Here is a 26,327-nt window from a genome sequence, read left to right as displayed (position 1 = left end):
GGGGAGACAGTGGGGGGAGAGACAGTGGGGGGAGAGACAGTGGGGGAAGAGACAGTGAGGGGAGAGACAGTGAGGGGGGAGACAGTGGGGGAGAGACAGTGAGGGGGGAGACAGTGGGGGGAGAGACAGTGAGGGGGGAGACAGTGAGGGGGGAGACAGTGGGGGGAGAGACAGTGGGGGGAGAGACAGTGGGGGGAGAGACAGTGAGGGAAGTGACAGTGGGGGGAGAGACAGTGGGGGGAGAGACAGTGAGGGAAGTGACAGTGGGGGGAGAGACAGTGAGGGGAGAGACAGTGGGGGGGAGACAGTGAGGGGAGAGACAGTGGGGGGGAGACAGTGGGGGGAGAGACAGTGGGGGGAGAGACAGTGGGGGAAGAGACAGTGGGGGGAGAGACAGTGAGGGAAGTGACAGTGGGGGGAGAGACAGTGGAGGGGGAGACAGTGGGGGAAGTGACAGTGGGGGGAGAGACAGTGGGGGGAGAGACAGTGAGGGAAGTGACAGTGGGGGGAGAGACAGTGAGGGGAGAGACAGTGGGGGGGAGACAGTGAGGGGAGAGACAGTGGGGGGGAGACAGTGAGGGGAGAGACAGTGAGGGGAGAGACAGTGGGGGGAGAGACAGTGGGGGGAGAGACAGTGGGGGGAGAGACAGTGGGGGGAGAGACAGTGAGCTCGTGTCTCTCTCTGGTGCCACAGTAACAGGTTAAACATTAAACAGAAACAAACACAGAAACCGGCAGATTCCGGTCGGACATCGCCCTCTGTCCAGTCCCGGCTGGTCGGTGTCCTCAGGAAATTAGTCTCAATCATCACTGCCCAAACATGATGGGGGAGGGGTACCTGCTGCCGACCAATCTGACACAGTGCGATCCCAGACATGGCCATGCTGAACTCTCCAATCCATTCAATGAGCCCTCAGCCGCTCCGTCCTCAATCTCATCCCGATCAGAGTGTTTCAGGAGCAGAGCCTGGTGGGACCTGTCTCTGGTCACAGCTATTTCCAGCTATTTCAAACAGGCAATCCCCTGGCACTGCCAGCTGACCCACCCCCCACTGTCTGTGACAGTAGCCCCAGACCAGGGACGAACCTGGAGCTGCTGACTCTGACCGTTGTGGACCCCACCCCCACCCCACCTCCTGTTTGTCCCGGAGACACTAATCTGCATTTCCTAAGGGGCTTCTGCTGGTCTCGGGGGAAGGGGGTGGGGGTACTTGGAGTGTGGTCACAGTGGAGACATTGAATGTTCTCAATCTAACCACCTTCAGTTACTGTGTCTTCCTCAGCTGTGAGATAGGCCCTGACCATAAAGCCACGAGACATTGGAGCATCAAGTCTGCTGGGTCATTCAATGAGATCATGAATGATCTGTTCATCACAGCTCCGCCTCCCTGCTGTTCTGCTCACTGCCTTGACCAATGAAGGCAGGTGTCCTATCTGCCCTTGTCACCACCCCATTACCCTCCCGTGCCAACTTCGGGATCTGTTGACAAGCTCCCCAAGATCTCTCTGTCCCTCTGTGTGTCCAGCCATTCACTGAGTGCTCCCTCTCTCTTGTTACTTCTCCCACACTTCTGGGGTGAAGATTGATCTGACCTATCCATTTACATCCTCTTGTAAAACTGGACCTTCCTCCTCACAGCCAATCTTTGTGTCATCTGCTAACCTGGCTACGGTCCATTCACATCCCTTATTCCCCAGTGCCCCCTGTAACAAGGGGAAATACTAACATGACCAGACATTGTACTCACAATTGCACAGTATTCAGCTCAAGTCAATACTCTCTGATAATCACAGCCTATGTCAGAGTTAAAGGAGAACTGGACTATATATGGACCAGCAGCAGAAACATTCACACCCACGGTACTGGGTAATGAAACTAGTTAGGTCACCCCCACCCCCACCATCATTTGAGTTTTCAGTAAAGAGTCAATCCCATTGCTGTGGGTCTGGAGTCCCACGTTGACCAGACCAGGGAAGACCAGGGAAGGATGGTGGTTTCCTTCCCTAAACAACATTAGTGAACAACATGGGTTTGTCGAAGAATTGATGATCTGTTACTGAGACTAGGTTGAGATTCCAGGTTTGATGATAATTGAGGTTCCACCATGTGTCTCAGTGGTTAGCACTGCTGCCTCACAGCGTCAGAGACCCGGGTTTGATTCCCGCCTCAGACGACTGTCTGTGTGGGGTTTGCACGTTCTCCCCGTGTCTGTGCGGATTTCCTCCGGGTGCTCCGGTTTCCTCCCACAGTCCACAGATGTGCAGGTTTAGGTGGATTGGCCATGGGAAATAACCCAGTGTCCAGGAATGTGCAGGCTAGGTGGGTGAGTCGTGGTAAATGCAGGGTTATGGGGATATGGAAGTGGGGGGGCTGGGTCTGGATGGGAGGGTTGGTGTGGACTCGATGGGCTGAATGGCCTGCTTCCACACTGTAGGGATTCTACATCTCCACAATATTAGCCTGGGGTGTGGATTACTAACCTTGTGCCATTAACACTACACCCACCTTCTCCCCCCAAAGTAACACGGGCAGAATAGTAGTTAGCACTGCTGCAGCCTCATGGTGCCAGGGACCTGGGTTCGATTCCAGCCTCAGGCAGAGTTTGCACATACCCCCGCCCCGTGTCTGTGTGGGTTTCCCCAGGTGCTCGGGTTTCTTCCCACAATCTGAAGATGTGCAGGTCAGGCGAATTGGTCATGTTCAATTGTCCGTCGTGTTCAGGGGTGTGTACATTAGGCGCATTAGTCAGGGGTAACTGTAGGATTGGGGAATGGGTCTGGGTGGGATATTCGTCGGAGGGCTAGTGTGGACTTGTTGGGCTGAAGAACCTGTGGGGATTCTATATAACAAAGGTGAAACCTTCATTCAAGAAAAGGTATCAATACATTCCTGGCAACTGCAGGTACTTTGACATAGCAGGGAGTAAGTTTTTAGAAATAAACCCCCCCCCAGAGGGGAATAAAACCAACAGGTACTTCGACATTTGAATTAATTCAGGTGAGTCTGCACAGATTAGGGGGAAAAAAATTGGGAGAGACTATAATTGAATGTTTTGATGAAACAACAGGGGAGTTGGTGAATGGAATGTGATGGATGTTGGTGACCTTATTTAAAAACATATTTGACAATGTACCACATTAAAAGCCAGTGAGAAACGAAAGAAGTTCATGGAATTAGACAGCTTCGGGAAAAGGTATAAAGACAAAAACAATGAGATTATTGAAATGTTTATTATTTATGTCTAGTGTTCCTCAATGCCAAGATCACTGTTTATCTCAATATGCTTTAATAATTTGGATCTTGGAATACAGAGAAGAATTTTAAAATTTACTCCTAATTCCAAACATTGGAGAGTGACAAACAGTGAGGATGAGACTGCAATAGAACAGGAGTAAGCTCCTGTCCAAGGCACACACCATCCCAAACTGGAACTGAAATATATCACCAGGTCAAAGTCCTCGAATTTGCTCTCGAACAGCACCGTGGGTGTCCCTATGCTGCACAGACAGCAGAAGGCAACTGACCTCACACTCGAGATCTGTAACATAGCAGCACTCCCTCCCCACTGCACTGCACTAACAGCTCAGCTTAGATAATGCACTCAAATCTCTGGTGTGGGCTTTCAGTTCAGACCTCAACACTCTGAGCCAGGGAAGGTACAACTCCTTTCCTTATATTTTACAGGATGCTGGTGTCACCGGCTGGGCCCAGTATTTATTACCCGTCCCTAGTTGCCCCTTGAGAAGGTGGGGGTGAGCTGCAGTCCATGTGCTGTAGGTAGATCCACAATGCCCTTAGGGAGAGAATTCCAGGTTTTGACCCAGCGACACTGAAGGAACGGCGATGAATTTCCAAGTCAGGATGGTGAGGGGCTTGGAGGGGAACCTGTAGGGAGTGGTATTCCCCAATATCTGCAGTCCTTGTCCTTCCAGATGGAAGTGGTCATGGGTTTGGAAGGTGCTGCCTGAGGGTCTTTGGTGAGTTTCTGCAGAGCATCTTGGAGATGGTACACACTACTGTTACTGAGCATCAGTGGGGGAGAGAGTAGATACTTGTGGATGTGGTGCCAATCAAGCGGCTGCTTTGTCCTGGATGGTATTGAGCTCCTTGAGTGTTGTTGGAGCTGCCCCCATCCAGGCAAGTGGGGAGTATTCCATCCCACTCCTGACTTGTGCCTTGCAGATGGTGGACAGAATTTGGGGAGTCAGGAGGGGAGTTACTCGCTGCAGGATTCCTCGCTTCTGACTTGCTCTTGTAATCCACTGTGTTTATGTGGTGAGTCCAGTTGAGTTTATGGTCAATGGTAACCCCAGGAATGTTGACAGTGGGGGATTGAGTGATGGTAACACCATTGAATGTCAAGGGGCAATGGTTAGGTAGCCTCTTTTTGATGATGGTCATTGCCTGGCATTTGTGTAGTGTGAATGTTACTTGTCAATTGTCAGCCCAAGCCTGGATATTGTCCAGATCTTGTTGCATTTGAACATGGACTTCTTCAGTATCTGAGGAGTTGTGAAGGTGCGGAACATTGTGTAATCATTGGTGACCATCCCCACTTCTGACCTTACGATGGAGGGAAGGTCACTGATGAAGCAGCTGAAGCTGGTTGGGTCTAGGACACTCCCCTGAGGAACTCCTGCAGAGATGTCCTGGAGCTGAGATGACTGACCCTCCACAACCACAACCGTCTTCCTATGTGTCAGGTATGACTCCAGCAGATAGTTTGCCCCCTGATGCCCATTGATTCCGGTTTTGCCAGGGCTCCTTGGTTGAATGCAGCCTCGATGTCAAGAGCTGTCCCTCTCTCCTCTCCTCTGGAATCCAGCTCCTTTGTCCATGTTTGACCCAAGGCTGGAATGAGGTCAGGATCTGAGTGACCCTGGGGGAACCCAAACTGGGCGTCACTGAGCAGGTTATTGCTGAGCAGGTGCTGCTTGATAGCCCTGTTGGTGACCCCTTCCATCACTTTACTGATGATGGAGAACCGACTGATGGGGCAGTCATTGACCGGGTTGGCTCCCATTGACCAGAACAGCTTCCATCTCCAGCTCTGAGGAGCCCACCATGTGGTTCAATATCAATGCCCTGATTTCACTGATAAACAGGGAAGTGTATCCAATAGAATTGGTAAATAAGATTGAGTTTTCCCAAATTAATCACAAATCTGACCCTTAAACTCTGACCCCCAGTGCTTCAAGCTGACTGTTTAACTGTGATGCACCAAACTGTGAAAGCTTCCCAGACCCCTGCCTAACGTATCAAATAAGAAACGCTGAATACAGGAGGAGGACCCAGTGAATACAAGCACCACAATGTCTATGCTGGGAGAGTATTGGGGACAGTCATTTAGAGAGTGAGAATTCCCTACTGCTCAAACAGTTCAGTCAATGCCTTGCTACAAGTCAGACCTATTTCCCAAGGTCTGGATTAGTGGTGCTGGAAGAGCACAGCAGTTCAGGCAGCATCCAACGAGCAGCGAAATCGACGTTTCGGGCAAAAGCCCTTCATCAGGACCGACTTTCATTCATTCCCATGTTCACAATCCCATTGGACACTCACCTCTTCCCACTCACTCTCACTTAACACAACACAAATGGACCCAACCCCTTCGCGTTCACTCTCTATACAACCCCAATGGACCCAACCCCTTCACGTTCACTCTCACTTAACACAACACAAATGGACCCAACCCCTTCCCACTCACTCTCACTTAACACAACACAAATGGACCCAACCCCTTCCCACTCACTCTCACTTAACACAACACAAATGGACCCAACCCCTTCGCGTTCACTCTCTCTCTATGCAATTCTAATGGACACAAACCCCTTCTCGATCACTCTCTCTCTATATAACCCAAATGGACCTAAATCCCTTCCCATTCACTCTCCCTGTATACAATCCCATTGTATCCTGATCTGCTGCAGCTTTTTAACTGGTCAGACTGAATGGGAGCTAGTATGGGACCATATTTTGAGACCATGAAAGTGAAATCTCTCTCTCTTTAAAATCTTTGCCTGGACTCACCCTGAGTCAGAGACTGAGCTCCTGCCAATCTACAGCCTGATGCAGCATCAGGAATTACTCCCACAACATGTCAACATTAGGCTGCAAACAATTGATTAAGAAACCCTCAGTCTCACAGATACTCCCACGTTGATGCTCCCTCATATAAACTCACTGACACACTCTCAAATACACACTGTCAAACCTACACATTCGCACACTCTTATACAACAGGAACCTTGATTACCTGGCATTACATGATCAAAATATCGGATTCTCCGGAAAGATCACAAGGTCCTGATGCTTGGCTAAACTACGTTATCCATCATTTGATTAACTGAACAAAGTACACCGCGCCTGTGTCCTTCGGATAATCCTGTATACATAAACTCTCGTATATGGACACGTACATCCAGTGGTATATCAAAGTCACTCTCTCGTAGACTGTACACACACTGTCACTCCCTGATATGCACACAGTCTCCTATTTGCACATTGGTATACTCTCACATAAACCTGTGTGCAGTAACGCACCCATTCCCCAAGGACAGACACAACACAGATAAACACATACACACACACACACACACACTCCTCAGAAAGTGCGAGAAACACTGGGAATTGGGAGGGAGAAACTGTTCATGGTTCAGGACAAGCCAGCCATCACATTTGACCAAATGAGCACTTTTAACACATTGTGTGTGTCTCTGTGTGTGACACTGTGATCTTGCTAAACAGATTGTGACAGTCTGTGTGTGACACAGTGATCATGTTTAAGACATTGTGAGTGTCTGTGTGTGACACTGTGATCTTGTTTAACACATTGTGAGTGTCTGTGTGTGTCACTGTGATCTTGTTTAACACATTGTGAGTGTCTGTGTGTGTCACTGTGATCTTGTTTAACACATTGTGAGTGTCTGTGTGTGTCACTGTGATCTTGTTTAACACATTGTGAGTGTCTGTGTGTGTCACTGTCATCTTGTTTAACACATTGTGAGTGTCTGTGTGTGTCACTGTGATCTTGTTTAACACATTGTGAGTGTCTGTGTGTGTCACTGTGATCTTGTTTAACACATTGTGAGTGTCTGTGTGTGTCACTATCATCTTGTTTAACACATTGAGAGTGTCTGTGTGTGTCACTGTGATCTTGTTTAACGCATTGTCAGTGTCTGTGTGTGTCACTGTGATCTTGTTTAACGCATTGTGAGTGTCTGTGTGTGTCACTATGATCTTGTTTAACGCATTGTCAGTGTCTGTGTGTGTCACTGTGATCTTGTTTAATGCATTGTGAGTGTCTGTGTGTGTCACTGTGATGTTGTTTAACGCATTGTGAGTGTCTGTGTGTGTCACTGTGATCTTGTTTAACACATTGAGAGTGTCTGTGTGTGTCACTGTGATCTTGTTTAACGCATTGTCAGTGCCTGTGTGTGTCACTGTGATCTTGTTTAACACATTGTGAGTGTCTGTGTGTGACACTGTGATCTTGTTTAACGCATTGTGAGTGTCTGTGTGTGTCATTGTGATCTTGTTTAACGCATTGAGAGTGTCTGTGTGTGTCACTGTGATCTTGTTTAACACATTGAGAGTGTCTGTGTGTGACACTGTGATCTTGTTTAACACATTGTGAGTGTCTGTGTGTGTCACTGTGATCTTGTTTAACACATTGTGAGTGTCTGTGTGTGTCACTCTGATCTTGTTTAACACATTGTGAGTGTCTGTGTGTGACACTGTGATCTTGTTTAACACATTGTGAGTGTCTGTGTGTAACAATGTGATCTTGTTTAACGCATTGTGAGTGTCTGTGTGTGTCACTGTGATCTTGTTTAACACATTGTGAGTGTCTGTGTGTGACACTGTGATCTTGTTTAACACATTGTGAGTGTCTGTGTGTGACAATGTGATCTTGTTTAATGCATTGTGAGTGTCTGTGTGTGTCACTGTGATCTTGTTTAACGCATTGTGAGTGTCTGTGTGTGACACTGTGATCTTGTTTAACACATTGTGAGTGTCTGTGTGTGTCACTGTGATCTTGTTTAACGCATTGTGAGTGTCTGTGTGTGTCACTGTGATCTTGTTTAACGCATTGTGAGTGTGCGTGTGTGACACTGTGATCTTGTTTCACACATTGTGAGTGTCCGTGTGTGACACTGTGATCTTGTTTAACACATTGTGAGTGTCTGTGTGTGATACTGTGATCTTGTTTAACACATTGTGAGTGTCTGTGAGTGACACTGTGACCTTGTTTAACACATTGTGAGTGTCTGTGTGTGACACTGTAATTTTGTTTAACACTTTGTGAGTGTCTGTGTGTGCCACTGTGATCACGTTTAACAAATTGTGAGTGTGTGTGTGTGACAATGTGATCTTGTTTAACGCATTGTGAGTGTCTGTGTGTGACACTGTGATCATGTTTAACACATTGTGAGTGTCTGTGTGTGACACTGTGATCATGTTGAACACATTGTGAGTGTCTGTGAGTGACACTGTGATCACGTTTAACACATTGTGAGTGTCTGTGTGTGACACTGTGACCTTGTTTAACACATTGTGTGTGTCTGTGTGTGACACTGTGATCTTGTTTAACACATTGTGAGTGTCTGTGTGTGACACTGTGATCATGTTTAACACATTGTGAGTGTCTGTGTGTGACACTGTGATCTTGTTTAACACATTGTGAGTGTCTGTGTGTGACACTGTGATCACGTTTAACACATTGTGAGTGTCTGTGTGTGACACTGTGATCTTGTTTAACACATCGTGAGTGTCTGTGTGTGACACTGTGATCACGTTTAACACATTGTGAATGTCTGTGTGTGACACTGTGATCTTGTTTAACACGTTGTGAGAGTCTGTGTGTGACACTGTGATCCTGTTTAACACATTGTGAGTGTCTGTGTGTGGCACTGTGATCTTGTTTAACACATTGTCAGTGTCTGTGTGTGACACTGAGATCTTGTTGAACACATTGTGAGTGTCTGTGTGTGATACTGTGATCTTGTTTAACACATTGTGAGTGTCTGTGTGTGACACTGTGATCATGTTTAACACATTCTGAGTGTCTGGGTGTGACACTGTGACCTTGTTTAACACATTGTGTGTGTCTGTGTGTGACACTGCGACCTTGTTTAACACATTGTGAGTGTCCGTGTGTGACACTGTGATCATGTTTAACACATTGTGCGTGTCTGTGTGTGACACTGCGACCTTGTTTAACACATTGTGAGTGCCTGTGTGTGGCACTGTGATCATGTTTAACACATTGTGAGTGTCTGTGTGTGACACTGTGATCATGTTTAACACATTCTGAGTGTCTGGGTGTGACACTGTGACCTTGTTTTAAACATTGTGACTGTCTGTGTGTGACACTGTGATCATGTTTCACACATTGTGAGTGTCTGTGTGTGACACTGTGATGTTGTTTAACACATTGTGAGTGTCTGTGTGTGACACTGTGATCTTGTTTAACACATTGTGAGTGTCTGTGTGTGACACTGTGATGTTGTTTAACACATTGTGAGTGTCTGTGTGTTACACTGTGATCACGTTTAACACATTGTGTGTGTCTGGTTGTGACACTGTGATCTTGTTTAACACATTGTCAGTGTCTGCGTGTGACACTGTGATCTTGTTTAACACATTGTGAGTGTCCGTGTGTGACACTGCGTCCTTGTTTAACACATTGTGAGAGTCTCTGAGTGACACTGTGATCTTGTTTCACACATTGTGAGAGTCTGTGTGTGACACTGTGATCCTGTTTAAAACATTGTCAGTGTCTGCGTGCGACACTGTGATCTTGTTTAACACATTGTCAGTGTTTGTGTGTGACACTGAGATCTTGTTGAACACATTGTGTGTGTCTGGTTGTGACACTGTGATCATGTTTAACACATTCTGAGTGTCTGGGTGTGACACTGTGATCCTGTTTAACACATTGTCAGTGTCTGCGTGTGACACTGTGATCTTGTTTAACACATTGTGAGTGCCTGTGTGTAGCACTGTGATCTTGTTTAACACATTGTCAGTGTCTGTGTGTGACACTGAGATCTTGTTGAACACATTGTGTGTGTCTGGGTGTGACACTGTGACCTTGTTTAACACATTGTGCATGTCTGTGTGTGACACTGTGATCCTGGTAAAAACATTGTGAGTGTCTGTGTATGACACTGTGATCACGTTTAACACGTTGTAAGTGTCTGTGTGTGACACTGTGATCTTGTTTAACACATTGTGAGTGTCTGTGTGTGACATTGTGATCATGTTTCACATATTGTGGGTGTCTGTGTGTGACACTGTGAGCTTGTTTAACTCATTCTGAGTGTCTGTGTGTGACACTGTGATCTTGTTTAACACATTGTGAGTGTCTGTGTGTGACACTGTGATCTTGTTTAACACATTGTGAGTGTCCGTGTGTGACACGGCGACCTTGTTTAACACTTTGTGAGAGTCTCTGTGTGACACTGTGATCTTGTTTAACACATTGTGAGAGTCTGTGTGTGACACTGTGATCATGTTTAACACATTGTGAGTGCCTGTCTGTGGCACTGTGATCTTGTTTAACACATTGTCAGTGTCTGTGTGTGACACTGAGATCTTGTTGAACACAATGTGTGTGCCTGGGTGTGACACTGTGACCATGTTTAACACATTGTGCGTGTCTGTGTGTGACACTGTGATCTTGTTTAACACATTGTGACTGTCTGTGTGTGACACTGTGATCACGTTTAACACATTGTGAGTGTCTGTGTGTGACACTGTGATCTTGTTTAACACATTGTGAGTGTCTGTGTGTGACACTGTGATCTTGTTTAACACATTGTGTGTGTCTGTGTTTGACACTGTGATCTTGTTTAACACATTGTGAGTGTCTGTGTGTGACACTGTGATCACGTTTAACACATTGTGAGTGTCTGTGTGTGACATTGTGATCTTGTTTAACACATTGTGGGTGTCTGTGTTTGACACGGTGACCTTGTTTAACACATTGTGCGTGTCTGAGTGTTACACTGTGATCACGTTTAACACATTGTGAGTGTCTGTGTGTGACACTGTGATCATGTTTAACACATTGTGAGTGTCTGTGTGTGACACTGTGATCATGTTTCACACAGTGTGAGTGTCTGTGTGTGACACTGTGAACCTGTAAAACACATTGTGAGTGCCTGTGTGTGACACTGGATCTTGTTTAACACATTGTGTGTGTCTGTGTGTGGCACTGTTATCCTGTTTAACACATTGTCAGTGTCTGCGTGTGAAACTGAGATCTTGTTTAACACATTGTCCGTGTCTGTGTGTGACACAGTGATCTTGTTTAACACATTGTGAGTGTCCGTGTGTGACACTGCGACCTTGTTTAACACATTGTGAGAGTCTCTGTGTGACACTGTGATCTTGTTTAACACATTGTCCGTGTCTGTGTGTGACACTGTGATCTTATTTAACACATTGTGAGTGTCCGTGTGTGACACTGCGACCTTGTTTAACACATTGTCAGTGTCTGCGTGTGACACTGTGATCTTGTATAACACATTGTCAGTGTTTGTGTGTGACACTGAGATCTTGTTGAACACATTGTGTGTGTCTGGGTGTGAAACTGTGATCATGTTTAACACATTCTGAGTGTCTGGGTGTGACACTGTGATCCTGTTTAACACATTGTCAGTGTCTGCGTGTGACACTGTGATCTTGTTTAACACATTGTGAGTGCCTGTGTGTGGCACTGTGATCTTGTTTAACACATTGTCAGTGTCTGTGTGTGACACTGAGATCTTGTTGAACACATTGTGTGTGTCTGGGTGTGACACTGTGATCATGTTTAAGACATTCTGAGTGTCTGGGTGTGACACTGTGACCTTGTTTAACACATTGTGCATGTCTGTGTGTGACACTGTGATCTTGTTAAACACATTGTGAGTGTCTGTGTGTGACACTGTTATCACGTTTAACACGTTGTAAGTGTCTGTGTGCGACACTCTGATCATGTTTCACATATTGTGGGTGTCTGTGTGTGACACTGTGACCTTGTTTAACACATTCTGAGTGCCTGTGTGTGACACTGTGATCTTGTTCAACACATTGTGTGTTTCTGTTTATGACACTGCGACCTTGTTTAACACATTGTGAGCGTCTGTGTGTGACACTGTGATCTTGCTTAACACATTGTGAGTGTCAGTGTGTGACACTGTGATCTTGTTTAACACATTGTCAGTGTCTGTGTGTGGCACTGTGAACTTGTTTAACATATTGTGAGTGTCTGTGTGTGACACTGTGATGTTGTTTAACACATTGTGAGTGTTTGTGTGTGACACTGTGATCTTGTTTAACACATAATGAGTGTCTGTGTGTGACACTGTGATCATGTTTAACACATTGTGAGTGTCTGTGTGTGACACTGTGATCACGTTTAACAAATTGTGAGTGTCTGTGTGTGACACTGTGATCTTGTTTAACACATAGTGAGTGTCTGTGTGCGACACTGTGATCATGTTTAACACATTGTGAGTGTCTGTGTGTGACACTGTGATCACGTTTAAAAAATTGTGAGTGTCTGTGTGTGACACTGTGATCACGTTTAACAAATTGTGAGTGTCTGTGTGTGAAACTGTGATCTTGTTTAATGCATTGTGAGTGTCTGTGTGTGACACTGTGATCTTGTTTAACGCATTGTGAGTGTCTGTGTGTGACACTGTGATCTTGTTTAACACATTCTGAGTGCCTGTGTGTGACACTGTGATCTTGTTCAACACATTGTGTGTTTCTGTTTATGACACTGCGATCTTGTTTAACACATTGTGAGCATCTGTGTGTGACACTGTGATCTTGTTTATCACGTTGTCAGTGTCTGTGTGTGACACTGTGATCTTGTTCAACACATTGTCAATTCCTGTGTGTGACACTGTGACCTTGTTTAACACATTGTGAGTGTCTATGTGTGACACTGTGATCCTGTTTAACACATTGTGAGTGTTTGTGTGTGACACTGTGACCTTGTTTAACACATTGTGAGTGTCTGTGTGTGACATTGTGATCATGTTTCACATATTGTGGGTGTCTGTGTGTGACACTGTGACCTTGTTTAACACATTCTGAGTGTCTGTGTGTGACACTGTGATCTTGTTTAACACATTGTGAGTGTCTGTGTGTGACACTGTGATCTTGTTTAACACATTGTGAGTGTCTGTGTGTGACACTGTGATCCTGTTTAACACATTATCAGTGTCTGCGTGTGAACCTGAGATCTTGTTTAACACATTGTCCATGTCTGTGTGTGACACTGTGATCTTGTTTAACACTTTGTGAGTGTCCGTGTGTGACACGGCGACCTTGTTTAACACTTTGTGAGAGTCTCTGTGTGACACTGTGATCTTGTTTAACACATTGTGAGAGTCTGTGTGTGACAATGTGATCATGTTTAACACATTGTGAGTGTCTGTGTGTGACACTGTGATCACGTTTCACACAGTGTGAGTGTCTGTGTGTGACACTGTGAACCTGTAAAACACATTGTGAGTGTCTGTGTGTGACACTGTGATCTTGTTTAACACATTGTGTGTGTCTGTGTGTGGCACTGGGATCCTGTTTAACACATTGTCAGTGTCTGCGTGTGAAACTGAGATCTTGTTTAACACATTGTCCGTGTCTGTGTGTGACACTGTGATCTTGTTTAACACATTGTGAGTGTCCGTGTGTGACACTGCGACCTTGTTTAACACATTGTGAGAGTCTCTGTGTGACACTGTGATCTTGTTTAACACATTGTGAGAGTCTGTGTGTGACACTGTGATCCTGTTTAACACATTGTCAGTGTCTGCGTGTGACACTGTGATCTTGTTTAACACATTGTCAGTGTTTGTGTGTGACACTGAGATCTTGTTGAACACATTGTGTGTGTCTGGGTGTGACACTGTGATCATGTTTAACACATTCTGAGTGTCTGGGTGTGACACTGTGATCCTGTTTAACACATTGTCAGTGTCTGCGTGTGACACTGTGATCTTGTTTAACACATTGTGAGTGCCTGTGTGTGGCACTGTGATCTTGTTTAACACATTGTGAGTGTCTGTGTGTGACACTGAGATCTTGTTGAACACATTGTGTGTGTCTGTGTGTGACACTGTGATCATGTTTAACACATTCTGAGTGTCTGGGTGTGACACTGTGACCTTGTTTAACACATTGTGCATGTCTGTGTGTGACACTGTGATCTTGTTAAACACATTGTGAGTGTCTGTGAGTGACACTGTGATCACGTTTAACACGTTGTAAGTGTCTGTGTGCGACACTCTGATCATGTTTCACATATTGTGGGTGTCTGTGTGTGACACTGTGACCTTGTTTAACAAATTCTGAGTGCCTGTGTGTGACACTGTGATCTTGTTCAACACATTGTGTGTTTCTGTTTATGACACTGCGACCTTGCTTAACACATTGTGAGTGTCAGTGTGTGACACTGTGATCTTGTTTAACACATTGTCAGTGTCTGTGTGTGGCACTGTGAACTTGTTTAACATATTGTGAGTGTCTGTGTGTGACACTGTGATGTTGTTTAACACATTGTGAGTGTTTGTGTGTGACACTGTGATCTTGTTGAACAGATAGTGAGTGTCTGTGTGTGACACTGTGATCTTGTTTAACACATTCTGAGTGCCTGTGTGTGACACTGTGATCTTGTTCAACACATTGTGTGTTTCTGTTTATGACACTGCGACCTTGTTTAACACATTGTGAGCATCTGTGTGTGACACTGTGATCTTGTTTATCACGTTGTCAGTGTCTGTGTGTGACACTGTGATCTTGTTCAACACATTGTCAATTCCTGTGTGTGACACTGTGACCTTGTTTAACACATTGTGAGTGTCTATGTGTGACACTGTGATCCTGTTTAATACATTGTGAGTGTTTGTGTGTGACACTGTGACCTTGTTTAACACATTTTGAGTGTCTGTGTGTGACACTGTGATCATGTTTAACACATTGTGAGTGTCTCTGTGTGACACAGTGATCTTGTTCAACACATTGTGTGTGTCTGTGTATGACACCGTGAAGCTGTTTAACACATTGTGAGTGTCTGGGTGTGACACTGTGATCTTGTTTAACACATTGTGAGCGTCTGTGTGTGACACTGTGATCTTGTTTAACACATTGTGAGTGTCTGTGTGTGAAACTGTGATCATGTTTAACACATAGTGAGTGTCTGTGTGTGACACTGTGATCGTGTTTAACACATTGTGAGTGTCTGTGTGTGACACTGTGATCTTGTTTAACACATTGTGAGTGTCTGGGTGTAACACTGTGATCATGTTTAGCACATAGTGCGTGTCTGTGTGTGACACTGTGATCGTGTTTAACACATTGTGAGTGTCTGTGTGTGACACTGTGATCATGTTTAACACATTGTGAGTGTCTGGGTGTAACACTGTGATCATGTTTAGCACATAGTGCGTGTCTGTGTGTGACACTGTGATCATGTTTAACACATTGTGAGTGTCTGTGTGTGACTCTGTGATCATGTTTAACACATTGTGAGTGTCTGTGTGTGACACTGTGATCGTGTTTAACACATTGTGAGTGTCTGTGTGTGACACTGTGATCTTGTTTAACACATTGTGAGTGTCTGTGTGTGACACTGTGATCTTGTTTAACACATTGTGTGTGTCTGTGTGTGGCCCTGTGATCCTGTTTAACACATTGTGAGTGTCTGTGTGTGACACTGTGATCTTGTTTAACACATTGTGAGTGTCCGTGTGTGACACTGCGACCTTGTTTAACACATTGTGAGAGTCTCTGTGTGACACTGTGATCTTGTTTAACACATTGTGAGTGTCTGTGTGTGACACTGTGATCCTGTTTAACACATTTTCAGTGTCCGCGTGCGACACTGTGATCTTGTTTAACACATTGTGAGTGCCTGTGTGTGGCACTGTGATCTTGTTTAACACATTGTCAGTGTTTGTGTGTGACACTGAGATCTTGTTGAACACATTGTGTGTGTCTGGTTGTGACACTGTGATCATGTTTAACACATTGTGAGTGTTTGTGTGTGACACTGTGACCTTGTTTAACACATTGTGAGTGTCTGTGTGTGACACTGTGATCTTGTTCAACACATTGTCAATTCCTGTGTGTGACAATGTGACCTTGTTTAACACATTGTGAGTGTCTATGTGTGACACTGTGATCCTGTTTAACACATTGTGAGTGTTTGTGTGTGACACTGTGACCTTGTTTAACACATTGTGAGTGTCTGTGTGTGACACTGTGATCTTGTTTAACACATTGTGAGTGTCTGTGTGTGACACTGTGATCTTGTTTAACACATTGTGAGTGTCTGTGTGTGACACTGTGATCTTGTTTAACACATTGTGTGTGTCTGTGTGTGGCCCTGTGATCCTGTTTAACACATTGTCAGTGTCTGGGTGTAACACTGTGATCATGTTTAACACATAGTGCGTGTCTGTGTGTGACACTGTGATCATGTTTAACACATTGTGAGTGTCTGTGTGTGACTCTGTGATCATGTTTAACACATTGTGAGTGTCTGTGTGTGACACTGTGATCTTGTTTAACACATTGTGAGTGTCTGTGTGTGACACTGTGATCTTGTTTAACACATTGTGAGTGTCTGTGTGTGACACTGTGATCTTGTTTAACACATTGTGTGTGTCTGTGTGTGGCCCTGTGATCCTGTTTAACACATTGTCAGTGTCTGCGTGTGACACTGTGATCTTGTTTAACACATTGTGAGTGTCCGTGTGTGACACTGCGACCTTGTTTAACACATTGTGAGAGTCTCTGTGTGACACTGTGATCTTGTTTAACACATTGTGAGAGTCTGTGTGTGACACTGTGATCCTGTTTAACACATTGTCAGTGTCCGCGTGCGACACCGTGATCTTGTTTAACACATTGTGAGTGCCTGTGTGTGGCACTGTGATCTTGTTTAACACATTGTCAGTGTTTGTGTGTGACACTGAGATCTTGTTGAACACATTGTGTGTGTCTGGTTGTGACACTGTGATCATGTTTAACACATTGTGAGTGTTTGTGTGTGACACTGTGACCTTGTTTAACACATTGTGAGTGTCTGTGTGTGACACTGTGATCTTGTTCAACACATTGTCAATTCCTGTGTGTGACACTGTGACCTTGTTTAACACATTGTGAGTGTCTATGTGTGACACTGTGATCCTGTTTAACACATTGTGAGTGTTTGTGTGTGACACTGTGACCTTGTTTAACACATTGTGAGTGTCTGTGTGTGACATTGTGATCATGTTTCACATATTGTGGGTGTCTGTGTGTGACACTGTGACCTTGTTTAACACATTCTGAGTGTCTGTGTGTGACACTGTGATCTTGTTTAACACATTGTGAGTGTCTGTGTGTGACACTGTGACCTTGTTTAACACATTGTGAGTGTCTGTGTGTGACACTGTGATCTTGTTTAACACATTGTGAGTGTCTGTGTGTGACACTGTGATCCTGTTTAACACATTGTCAGTGTCGGCGTGTGAACCTGAGATCTTGTTTAACACATTGTCCGTGTCTGTGTGTGACACTGTGATCTTGTTTAACAAATTGTGAGAGTCTCTGTGTGACACTGTGATCTTGTTTAACACATTGTGAGAGTCTGTGTGTGACACTGTGATCATGTTTAACACATTGTGAGTGTCTGAGTGTGACACTGTGATCCTGTTTAACACATTGTGAGTGTCTGTGTGTGACACTGTGATCTTGTTTAACACATTGTGAGTGCCTGTCTGTGGCACTGTGATCTTGTTTAACACATTGTGGGTGTCTGTGTGTGACACTGAGATCTTGTTGAACACAATGTGTGTGCCTGGGTGTGACACTGTGACCATGTTTAACACATTGTGCGTGTCTGTGTGTGACACTGTGATCTTGGTTAACACATTGTGAGTGTCTGTGTGTGACACTGTGATCTTGTTTAACACATTGTGAGTGTCTGTGTGTGACACTGTGATCTTGTTTAACACATTGTGAGTGTCTGTGTGTGACACTGTGATCTTGTTTAACACATTGTGTGTGTCTGTGTGTGACACTCTGATCTTGTTTAACACATTGTGAGTGTCTGTGTGTGACACTGTGATCACGTTTAACACATTGTGAGTGTCTGTGTGTGACATTGTGATCTTGTTTAACACATTGTGGGTGTCTGTGTGTGACACTGTGACCTTGTTTAACACATTGTGCGTGTCTGAGTGTTACACTGTGATCACGTTTAAAACATTGTGAGTGTCTGTGTGTGACACTGTGATCATGTTTAACACATTCTGAGTGTCTGTGTGTGACACTGTGATCATGTTTCACACAGTTTGAGTGTCTCTGTGTGACACTGTGAACCTGTAAAACACATTGTGAGTGTCTGTGTGTGACACTGTGATCTTGTTTAACACATTGTGTGTGTCTGTGTGTGGCACTGTGATCCTGTTTAACACATTGTCAGTGTCTGCGTGTGAAACTGAGATCTTGTTTAACACATTGTCCGTGTCTGTGTGTGACACTGTGATCTTGTTTAACACATTGTGAGTGTCCGTGTGTGACACTGCGACCTTGTTTAACACATTGTGAGAGTCTCTGTGTGACACTGTGATCTTGTTTAACACATTGTGAGAGTCTGTGTGTGACACTGTGATCCTGTTTAACGCATTGTCAGTGTCTGCGTGTGACACTGTGATCTTGTTTAACACATTGTGAGTGCCTGTGTGTGGCACTGTGATCTTGTTTAACACATTGTCAGTGTCTGTGTGTGACACTGAGATCTTGTTGAACACATTGTGTGTGTCTGGGTGTGACACTGTGATCATGTTTAAGACATTCTGAGTGTCTGGGTGTGACACTGTGACCTTGTTTAACACATTGTGCATGTCTGTGTGTGACACTGTGATCTTGTTAAACACATTGTGAGTGTCTGTGTGTGACACTGTGATCTTGTTTAACACATTGTGAGTGTCTGTGTGTGACACTGTGATCTTGTTTAACACATTGTGTGTGTCTGTGTGTGGCCCTGTGATCCTGTTTAACACATTGTCAGTGTCTGCGTGTGACACTGTGATCTTGTTTAACACATTGTGAGTGTCCGTGTGTGACACTGCGACCTTGTTTAACACATTGTGAGAGTCTCTGTGTGACACTGTGATCTTGTTTAACACATTGTGAGAGTCTGTGTGTGACACTGTGATCCTGTTTAACACATTGTCAGTGTCCGCGTGCGACACTGTGATCTTGTTTAACACATTGTGAGTGCCTGTGTGTGGCACTGTGATCTTGTTTAACACATTGTCAGTGTTTGTGTGTGACACTGAGATCTTGTTGAACACATTGTGTGTGTCTGGTTGTGACACTGTGATCATGTTTAACACATTGTGATTGTTTGTGTGTGACACTGTGACCTTGTTTAACACATTGTGAGTGTCTGTGTGTGACACTGTGATCTTGTTCAACACATTGTCAATTCCTGTGTGTGACACTGTGACCTTGTTTAACACATTGTGAGTGTCTATGTGTGACACTGTGATCCTGTTTAACACATTGTGAGTGTCTGTGTGTGACACTGTGATCTTGTTTAACACATTGTGTGTGTCTGTGTGTGACTCTGTGATCATGTTTAACACATTGTGAGTGTCTGTGTGTGACACTGTGATCTTGTTTAACACATTGTGAGTGTCTGTGTGTGACACTGTGATCTTGTTTAACACATTGTGAGTGTCTGTGTGTGACACTGTGATCTTGTTTAACACATTGTGAGAGTCTGTGTGTGGCCCTGTGATCCTGTTTAACACATTGTCAGTGTCTGCGTGTGACACTGTGATCTTGCTAACACATTGTGAGTGTCCGTGTGTGACACTGCGACCTTGTTTAACAAATTGTGAGAGTCTCTGTGTGACACTGTGATCTTGTTTAACACATTGTGAGAGTCTGTGTGTGACACTGTGATCCTGTTTAACACATTGTCAGTGTCCGCGTGCGACACTGTGATCTTGTTTAACACATTGTGAGTGCCTGTGTGTGGCACTGTGATCTTGTTTAACACATTGTCAGTGTTTGTGTGTGACACTGAGATCTTGTTGAACACATTGTGTGTGTCTGGTTGTGACACTGTGATCATGTTTAACACATTGTGAGTGTTTGTGTGTGACACTGTGACCTTGTTTAACACATTGTGAGTGTTTGTGTGTGACACTGCGACCTTGTTTAACACATTGTGAGTGTCTGTGTGTGACACTGTGATCTTGTTTAACACATTGTGAGTGTCCGTGTGTGACACTGCGACCTTGTTTAACACATTGTGAGAGTCTCTGTGTGACACTGTGATCTTGTTTAACACATTGTGAGAGTCTGTGTGTGACACTGTGATCCTGTTTAACACATTGTCAGTGTCTGCGTGTGACACTGTGATCTTGTTTAACACATTGTCAGTGTTTGTGTGTGACACTGCGATCATGTTTAACACATTCTGAGTGTCTGGGTGTGACACTGTGATCCTGTTTAACACATTGTCAGTGTCTGCGTGTGACACTGTGATCTTGTTTAACACATTGTGAGTGCCTGTGTGTGGCACTGTGATCTTGTTTAACACATTGTCAGTGTCTGTGTGTGACACTGAGATCTTGTTGAACACATTGTGTGTGTCTGGGTGTGACACTGTGATCATGTTTAAGACATTCTGAGTGTCTGGGTGTGACACTGTGATCTTGTTCAACACATTGTGTGTTTCTGTTTATGACACTGCGACCTTGTTTAACACATTGTGAGCGTCTGTGTGTGACACTGTGATCTTGCTTAACACATTGTGAGTGTCAGTGTGTGACACTGTGATCTTGTTTAACACATTGTCAGTGTCTGTGTGTGGCACTGTGAACTTGTTTAACATATTGTGAGTGTCTGTGTGTGACACTGTGATGTTGTTTAACACATTGTGAGTGTTTGTGTGTGACACTGTGATCTTGTTTAACACATAGTGAGTGTCTGTGTGTGACACTGTGATCATGTTTAACACATTGTGAGTGTCTGTGTGTGACACAGTGATCACGTTTAACAAATTGTGAGTGTCTGTGTGTGACACTGTGATCTTGTTTAACGCATTGTGAGTGTCTGTGTGTGACACTGTGATCTTGTTTAACACATTCTGAGTGCCTGTGTGTGACACTGTGATCTTGTTTATCACGTTGTCAGTGTCTGTGTGTGACACTGTGATCTTGTTCAACACATTGTCAATTCCTGTGTGTGACACTGTGACCTTGTTTAACACATTGTGAGTGTCTATGTGTGACACTGTGATCCTGTTTAACACATTGTGAGTGTTTGTGTGTGACACTGTGACCTTGTTTAACACATTTTGAGTGTCTGTGTGTGACACTGTGATCATGTTAAACACATTGTGAGTGTCTGTGTGTGACACTGTGATCTTGTTCAACACATTGTGTGTGTCTGTGTATGACACCGTGAAGCTGTTTAACACGTTGTGAGTGTCTGGGTGTGACACTGTGACCTTGTTTAACACATTGTGAGCGTCTGTGTGTGAAACTGTGATCATGTTTAACACATTGTGAGTGTCTGGGTGTAACACTGTGATCATGTTTAACACATAGTGCGTGTCTGTGTGTGACACTGTGATCATGTTTAACACATTGTGAGTGTCTGTGTGTGACTCTGTGATCATGTTTAACACATTGTGAGTGTCTGTGTGTGACTCTGTGATCATGTTTAACACATTGTCAGTGTCTGCGTGTGACACTGTGATCTTGTTTAACACATTGTGAGTGTCCGTGTGTGACACTGCGACCTTGTTTAACACATTGTGAGAGTCTCTGTGTGACACTGTGATCTTGTTTAACACATTGTGAGAGTCTGTGTGTGACACTGTGATCCTGTTTAGCACATTGTCAGTGTCCGCGTGCGACACTGTGATCTTGTTTAACACATTGTGAGTGCCTGTGTGTGGCACTGTGATCTTGTTTAACACATTGTCAGTGTTTGTGTGTGACACTGAGATCTTGTTGAACACATTGTGTGTGTCTGGTTGTGACACTGTGATCGTGCTTAACACATTCTGAGTGTCTGGGTGTGACACTGTGATCCTGTTTAACACATTGTCAGTGTCTGCGTGTGACATTGTGATCTTGTTTAACACATTGTGAGTGCCTGTGTGTGGCACTGTGATCTTGTTTAACACATTGTCAGTGTCTGTCTGTGACACTGAGATCTTGTTGAACACATTGTGTGTGTCTGGGTGTGACACTGTGATCATGTTTAACACATTCTGAGTGTCTGGGTGTGACACTGTGACCTTGTTTAACACATTGTGCGTGTCTGTGTGTGACACTGTGAACATGTTCAACACATTGTGAGTGTCTGTGTGTGACACTGTGATCCTGGTAAAAACATTGTGAGTGTCTGTGTGTGACACTGTGATCACGTTTAACACGTTGTAAGTGTCTGTGTGTGACACTGTGATCTTGTTTAACACATTGTGAGTGTCTGTGTGTGACATTGTGATCATGTTTCACATATTGTGGGCGTCTGTGTGTGACACTGTGACCTTGTTTAACACATTCTGAGTGCCTGTGTGTGACACTGTGATCTTGTTCAACACATTGTGTGTTTCTGTTTATGACACTGCGACCTTGTTTAACACATTGTGAGCGTCTGTGTGTGACACTGTAATCTTGTTTAACACATTGTGAGTGTCTGTGTGTGACACTGTGATCTTGTTTAACACATTGTGAGTGTCTGTGTGTGACACTGTGATCTTGTTTAACACATTGTGAGTGTCTGTGTGTGACACTGTGATCCTGTTTAACACATTGTCAGTGTCTGCGTGTGAACCTGAGATCTTGTTTAACACATTGTCCGTGTCTGTGTGTGACACTGTGATCTTGTTTAACACATTGTGAGTGTCCGTGTGTGACACGGCGACCTTGTTTAACACATTGTGAGAGTCTCTGTGTGACACTGTGATCTTGTTTAACACATTGTGAGAGTCTGTGTGTGACACTGTGATCATGTTTAACACATTGTGAGTGTCTGTGTGTGACACTGTGATCCTGTTTAACACATTGTGAGTGTCTGTGTGTGACACTGTGATCTTGTCTAACACATTGTGAGTGCCTGTGTGTGACACTGTGATCTTGTTTAACACATTGTGAGAGTCTGTGTGTGGCACTGTGATCTTGTTTAACACATTGTCAGTGTCTGTGTGTGACACTGAGATCTTGTTGAACACATTGTGAGTGTCTGTGTGTGACACTGTGATCTTGTTGAACACATTGTGAGTGTCTGTGTGTGATACTGTGATCTTGTTTAACACATTGTGAGTGTCTGTGTGTGACACTGTGATCATGTTTAACACATTCTGAGTGTCTGGGTGTGACACTGTAACCTTGTTTAACACATTGTGCGTGTCCGTGTGTGACACTGCGACCTTTTTTAACACATTGTGAGAGTCTCTGTGTGACACTGTGATCTTGTTTAACACATTGTGAGAGTCTGTGTGTGACACTGTGATCCTGTTTAACACATTGTCAGTGTCCGCGTGCGGCACTGTGATCTTGTTTAACACATTGTGAGTGCCTGTGTGTGGCACTGTGATCTTGTTTAACACATTGTCAGTGTTTGTGTGTGACACTGAGATCTTGTTGAACACATTGTTTGTGTCTGGGTGTGACACTGTGATCATGTTTAACACATTCTGAGTGTCTGGGTGTGACACTGTGCCCTTGTTTAACACATTGTGCGTGTCTGTGTGTGACACTGTGAACTTGTTCAACACATTGTGAGTGTCTGTGTGTGACACTGTGTTCCTGGTAAAAACATTGTGAGTGTCTGTGTGTGACACTGTGATCACGTTTAACACGTTGTAAGTGTCTGTGTGTGACACTGTGATCTTGTTTAACACATTGTGAGTGTCTGTGTGTGACATTGTGATCATGTTTCACATATTGTGGGCGTCTGTGTGTGACACTGTGACCTTGTTTAACACATTCTGAGTGCCTGTGTGTGACACTGTGATCTTGTTCAACACATTGTGTGTTTCTGTTTATGACACTGCGACCTTGTTTAACACATTGTGAGCGTCTGTGTGTGACACTGTGATCTTGTTTAACACATTGTGAGTTTCTGTGTGTGACACTGTGATCTTGTTTAACACATTGTGAGTGTCTGTGTGTGACACTGTGATCTTGTTTAACACATTGTGAGTGTCTGTGTGTGACACTGTGATCCTGTTTAACACATTGTCAGTGTCTGCGTGTGAACCTGAGATCTTGTTTAACACATTGTCCGTGTCTGTGTGTGACACTGCGATCTTGTTTAACACATTGTGAGTGTCCGTGTGTGACACGGCGACCTTGTTTAACACATTGTGAGAGTCTCTGTGTGACACTGTGATCTTGTTTAACACATTGTGAGAGTCTGTGTGTGACACTGTGATCATGTTTAACACATTGTGAGTGTCTGTGTGTGACACTGTGATCCTGTTTAACACATTGTGAGTGTCTGTGTGTGACACTGTGATCTTGTCTAACACATTGTGAGAGTCTGTGTGTGACACTGTGATCCTGTTTAACAAATTGTGAGTGTCTGTGTGTGGCACTGTGATCTTGTTTAACACATTGTCAGTGTCTGTGTGTGACACTGAGATCTTGTTGAACACATTGTGAGTGTCCGTGTGTGACACTGTGATCATGTTTAACACATTCTGAGTGTCTGGGTGTGACACTGTGACCTTGTTTAACACATTGTGCGTGTCTGTGTGTGACACTGCGACCTTGTTTAACACATTGTGAGTGTCTGTGTGTGACACTGTGACCTTGTTTAACACATTGTGCGTGTCTGTGTGTGACACTGCCACCTTGTTTAACACATTGTGAGTGCCTGTGTGTGGCACTGTGATCATGTTTAACACATTGTGAGTGTCTGTGTGTGACTCTGTGATCATGTTTAACACATTCTGAGTGTCTGGGTGTGACATTGTGACCTTTTTTAAAACATTGTGCGTGTCTGAGTGTTACACTGTGATCACGTTTAACACATTGTGACTGTCTGTGTGTGACACTGTGATCATGTTTCACACATTGTGAGTGTCTGTGTGTGACACTGATGTTGTTTAACACATTGTGAGTGTCTGTGTGTGACACTGTGATCTTGTTTAACACATTGTGAGTGTCTGTGTGTGACACTGTGATCTTGTTTAACACATTGTGAGTGTCTGAGTGTTACACTGTGATCACGTTTAACACATTGTGTGTGTCTGTTTGTGACACTGTGATCTTGTTTAACTATTGTCAGTGTCTGCGTGTGACACTGTGATCATGTTTAACACATTGTGAGTGTCCGTGTGTGACACTGCGTCCTTGTTTAACACATTATGAGAGTCTCTGAGGGACACTGTGATCTTGTTTAACACATTGTGAGAGTCTGTGTGTGACACTGTGATCCTGTTTAACGCATTGTCAGTGTCTGCGTGTGACACTGTGATCTTGTTTAACACATTGTGAGTGCCTGTGTGTGGCACTGTGATCTTGTTTAACACATTGTCAGTGTCTGTGTGTGACACTGAGATCTTGTTGAACACATTGTGTGTGTCTGGGTGTGACACTGTGATCATGTTTAAGACATTCTGAGTGTCTGGGTGTGACACTGTGACCTTGTTTAACACATTGTGCATGTCTGTGTGTGACACTGTGATCTTGTTAAACACATTGTGAGTGTCTGTGTGTGACACTGTGATCTTGTTTAACACATTGTGAGTGTCTGTGTGTGACACTGTGATCTTGTTTAACACATTGTGTGTGTCTGTGTGTGGCCCTGTGATCCTGTTTAACACATTGTCAGTGTCTGCGTGTGACACTGTGATCTTGTTTAACACATTGTGAGTGTCCGTGTGTGACACTGCGACCTTGTTTAACACATTGTGAGAGTCTCTGTGTGACACTGTGATCTTGTTTAACACATTGTGAGAGTCTGTGTGTGACACTGTGATCCTGTTTAACACATTGTCAGTGTCCGCGTGCGACACTGTGATCTTGTTTAACACATTGTGAGTGCCTGTGTGTGGCACTGTGATCTTGTTTAACACATTGTCAGTGTTTGTGTGTGACACTGAGATCTTGTTGAACACATTGTGTGTGTCTGGTTGTGACACTGTGATCATGTTTAACACATTGTGATTGTTTGTGTGTGACACTGTGACCTTGTTTAACACATTGTGAGTGTCTGTGTGTGACACTGTGATCTTGTTCAACACATTGTCAATTCCTGTGTGTGACACTGTGACCTTGTTTAACACATTGTGAGTGTCTATG

This window comes from Chiloscyllium punctatum, chromosome 26 (genome assembly GCF_047496795.1).
Source record: "Chiloscyllium punctatum isolate Juve2018m chromosome 26, sChiPun1.3, whole genome shotgun sequence".
In the NCBI taxonomy this organism is placed as follows: Eukaryota; Metazoa; Chordata; class Chondrichthyes; order Orectolobiformes; family Hemiscylliidae; genus Chiloscyllium; species Chiloscyllium punctatum.
This window is presented reverse-complemented; position numbering follows the sequence as displayed.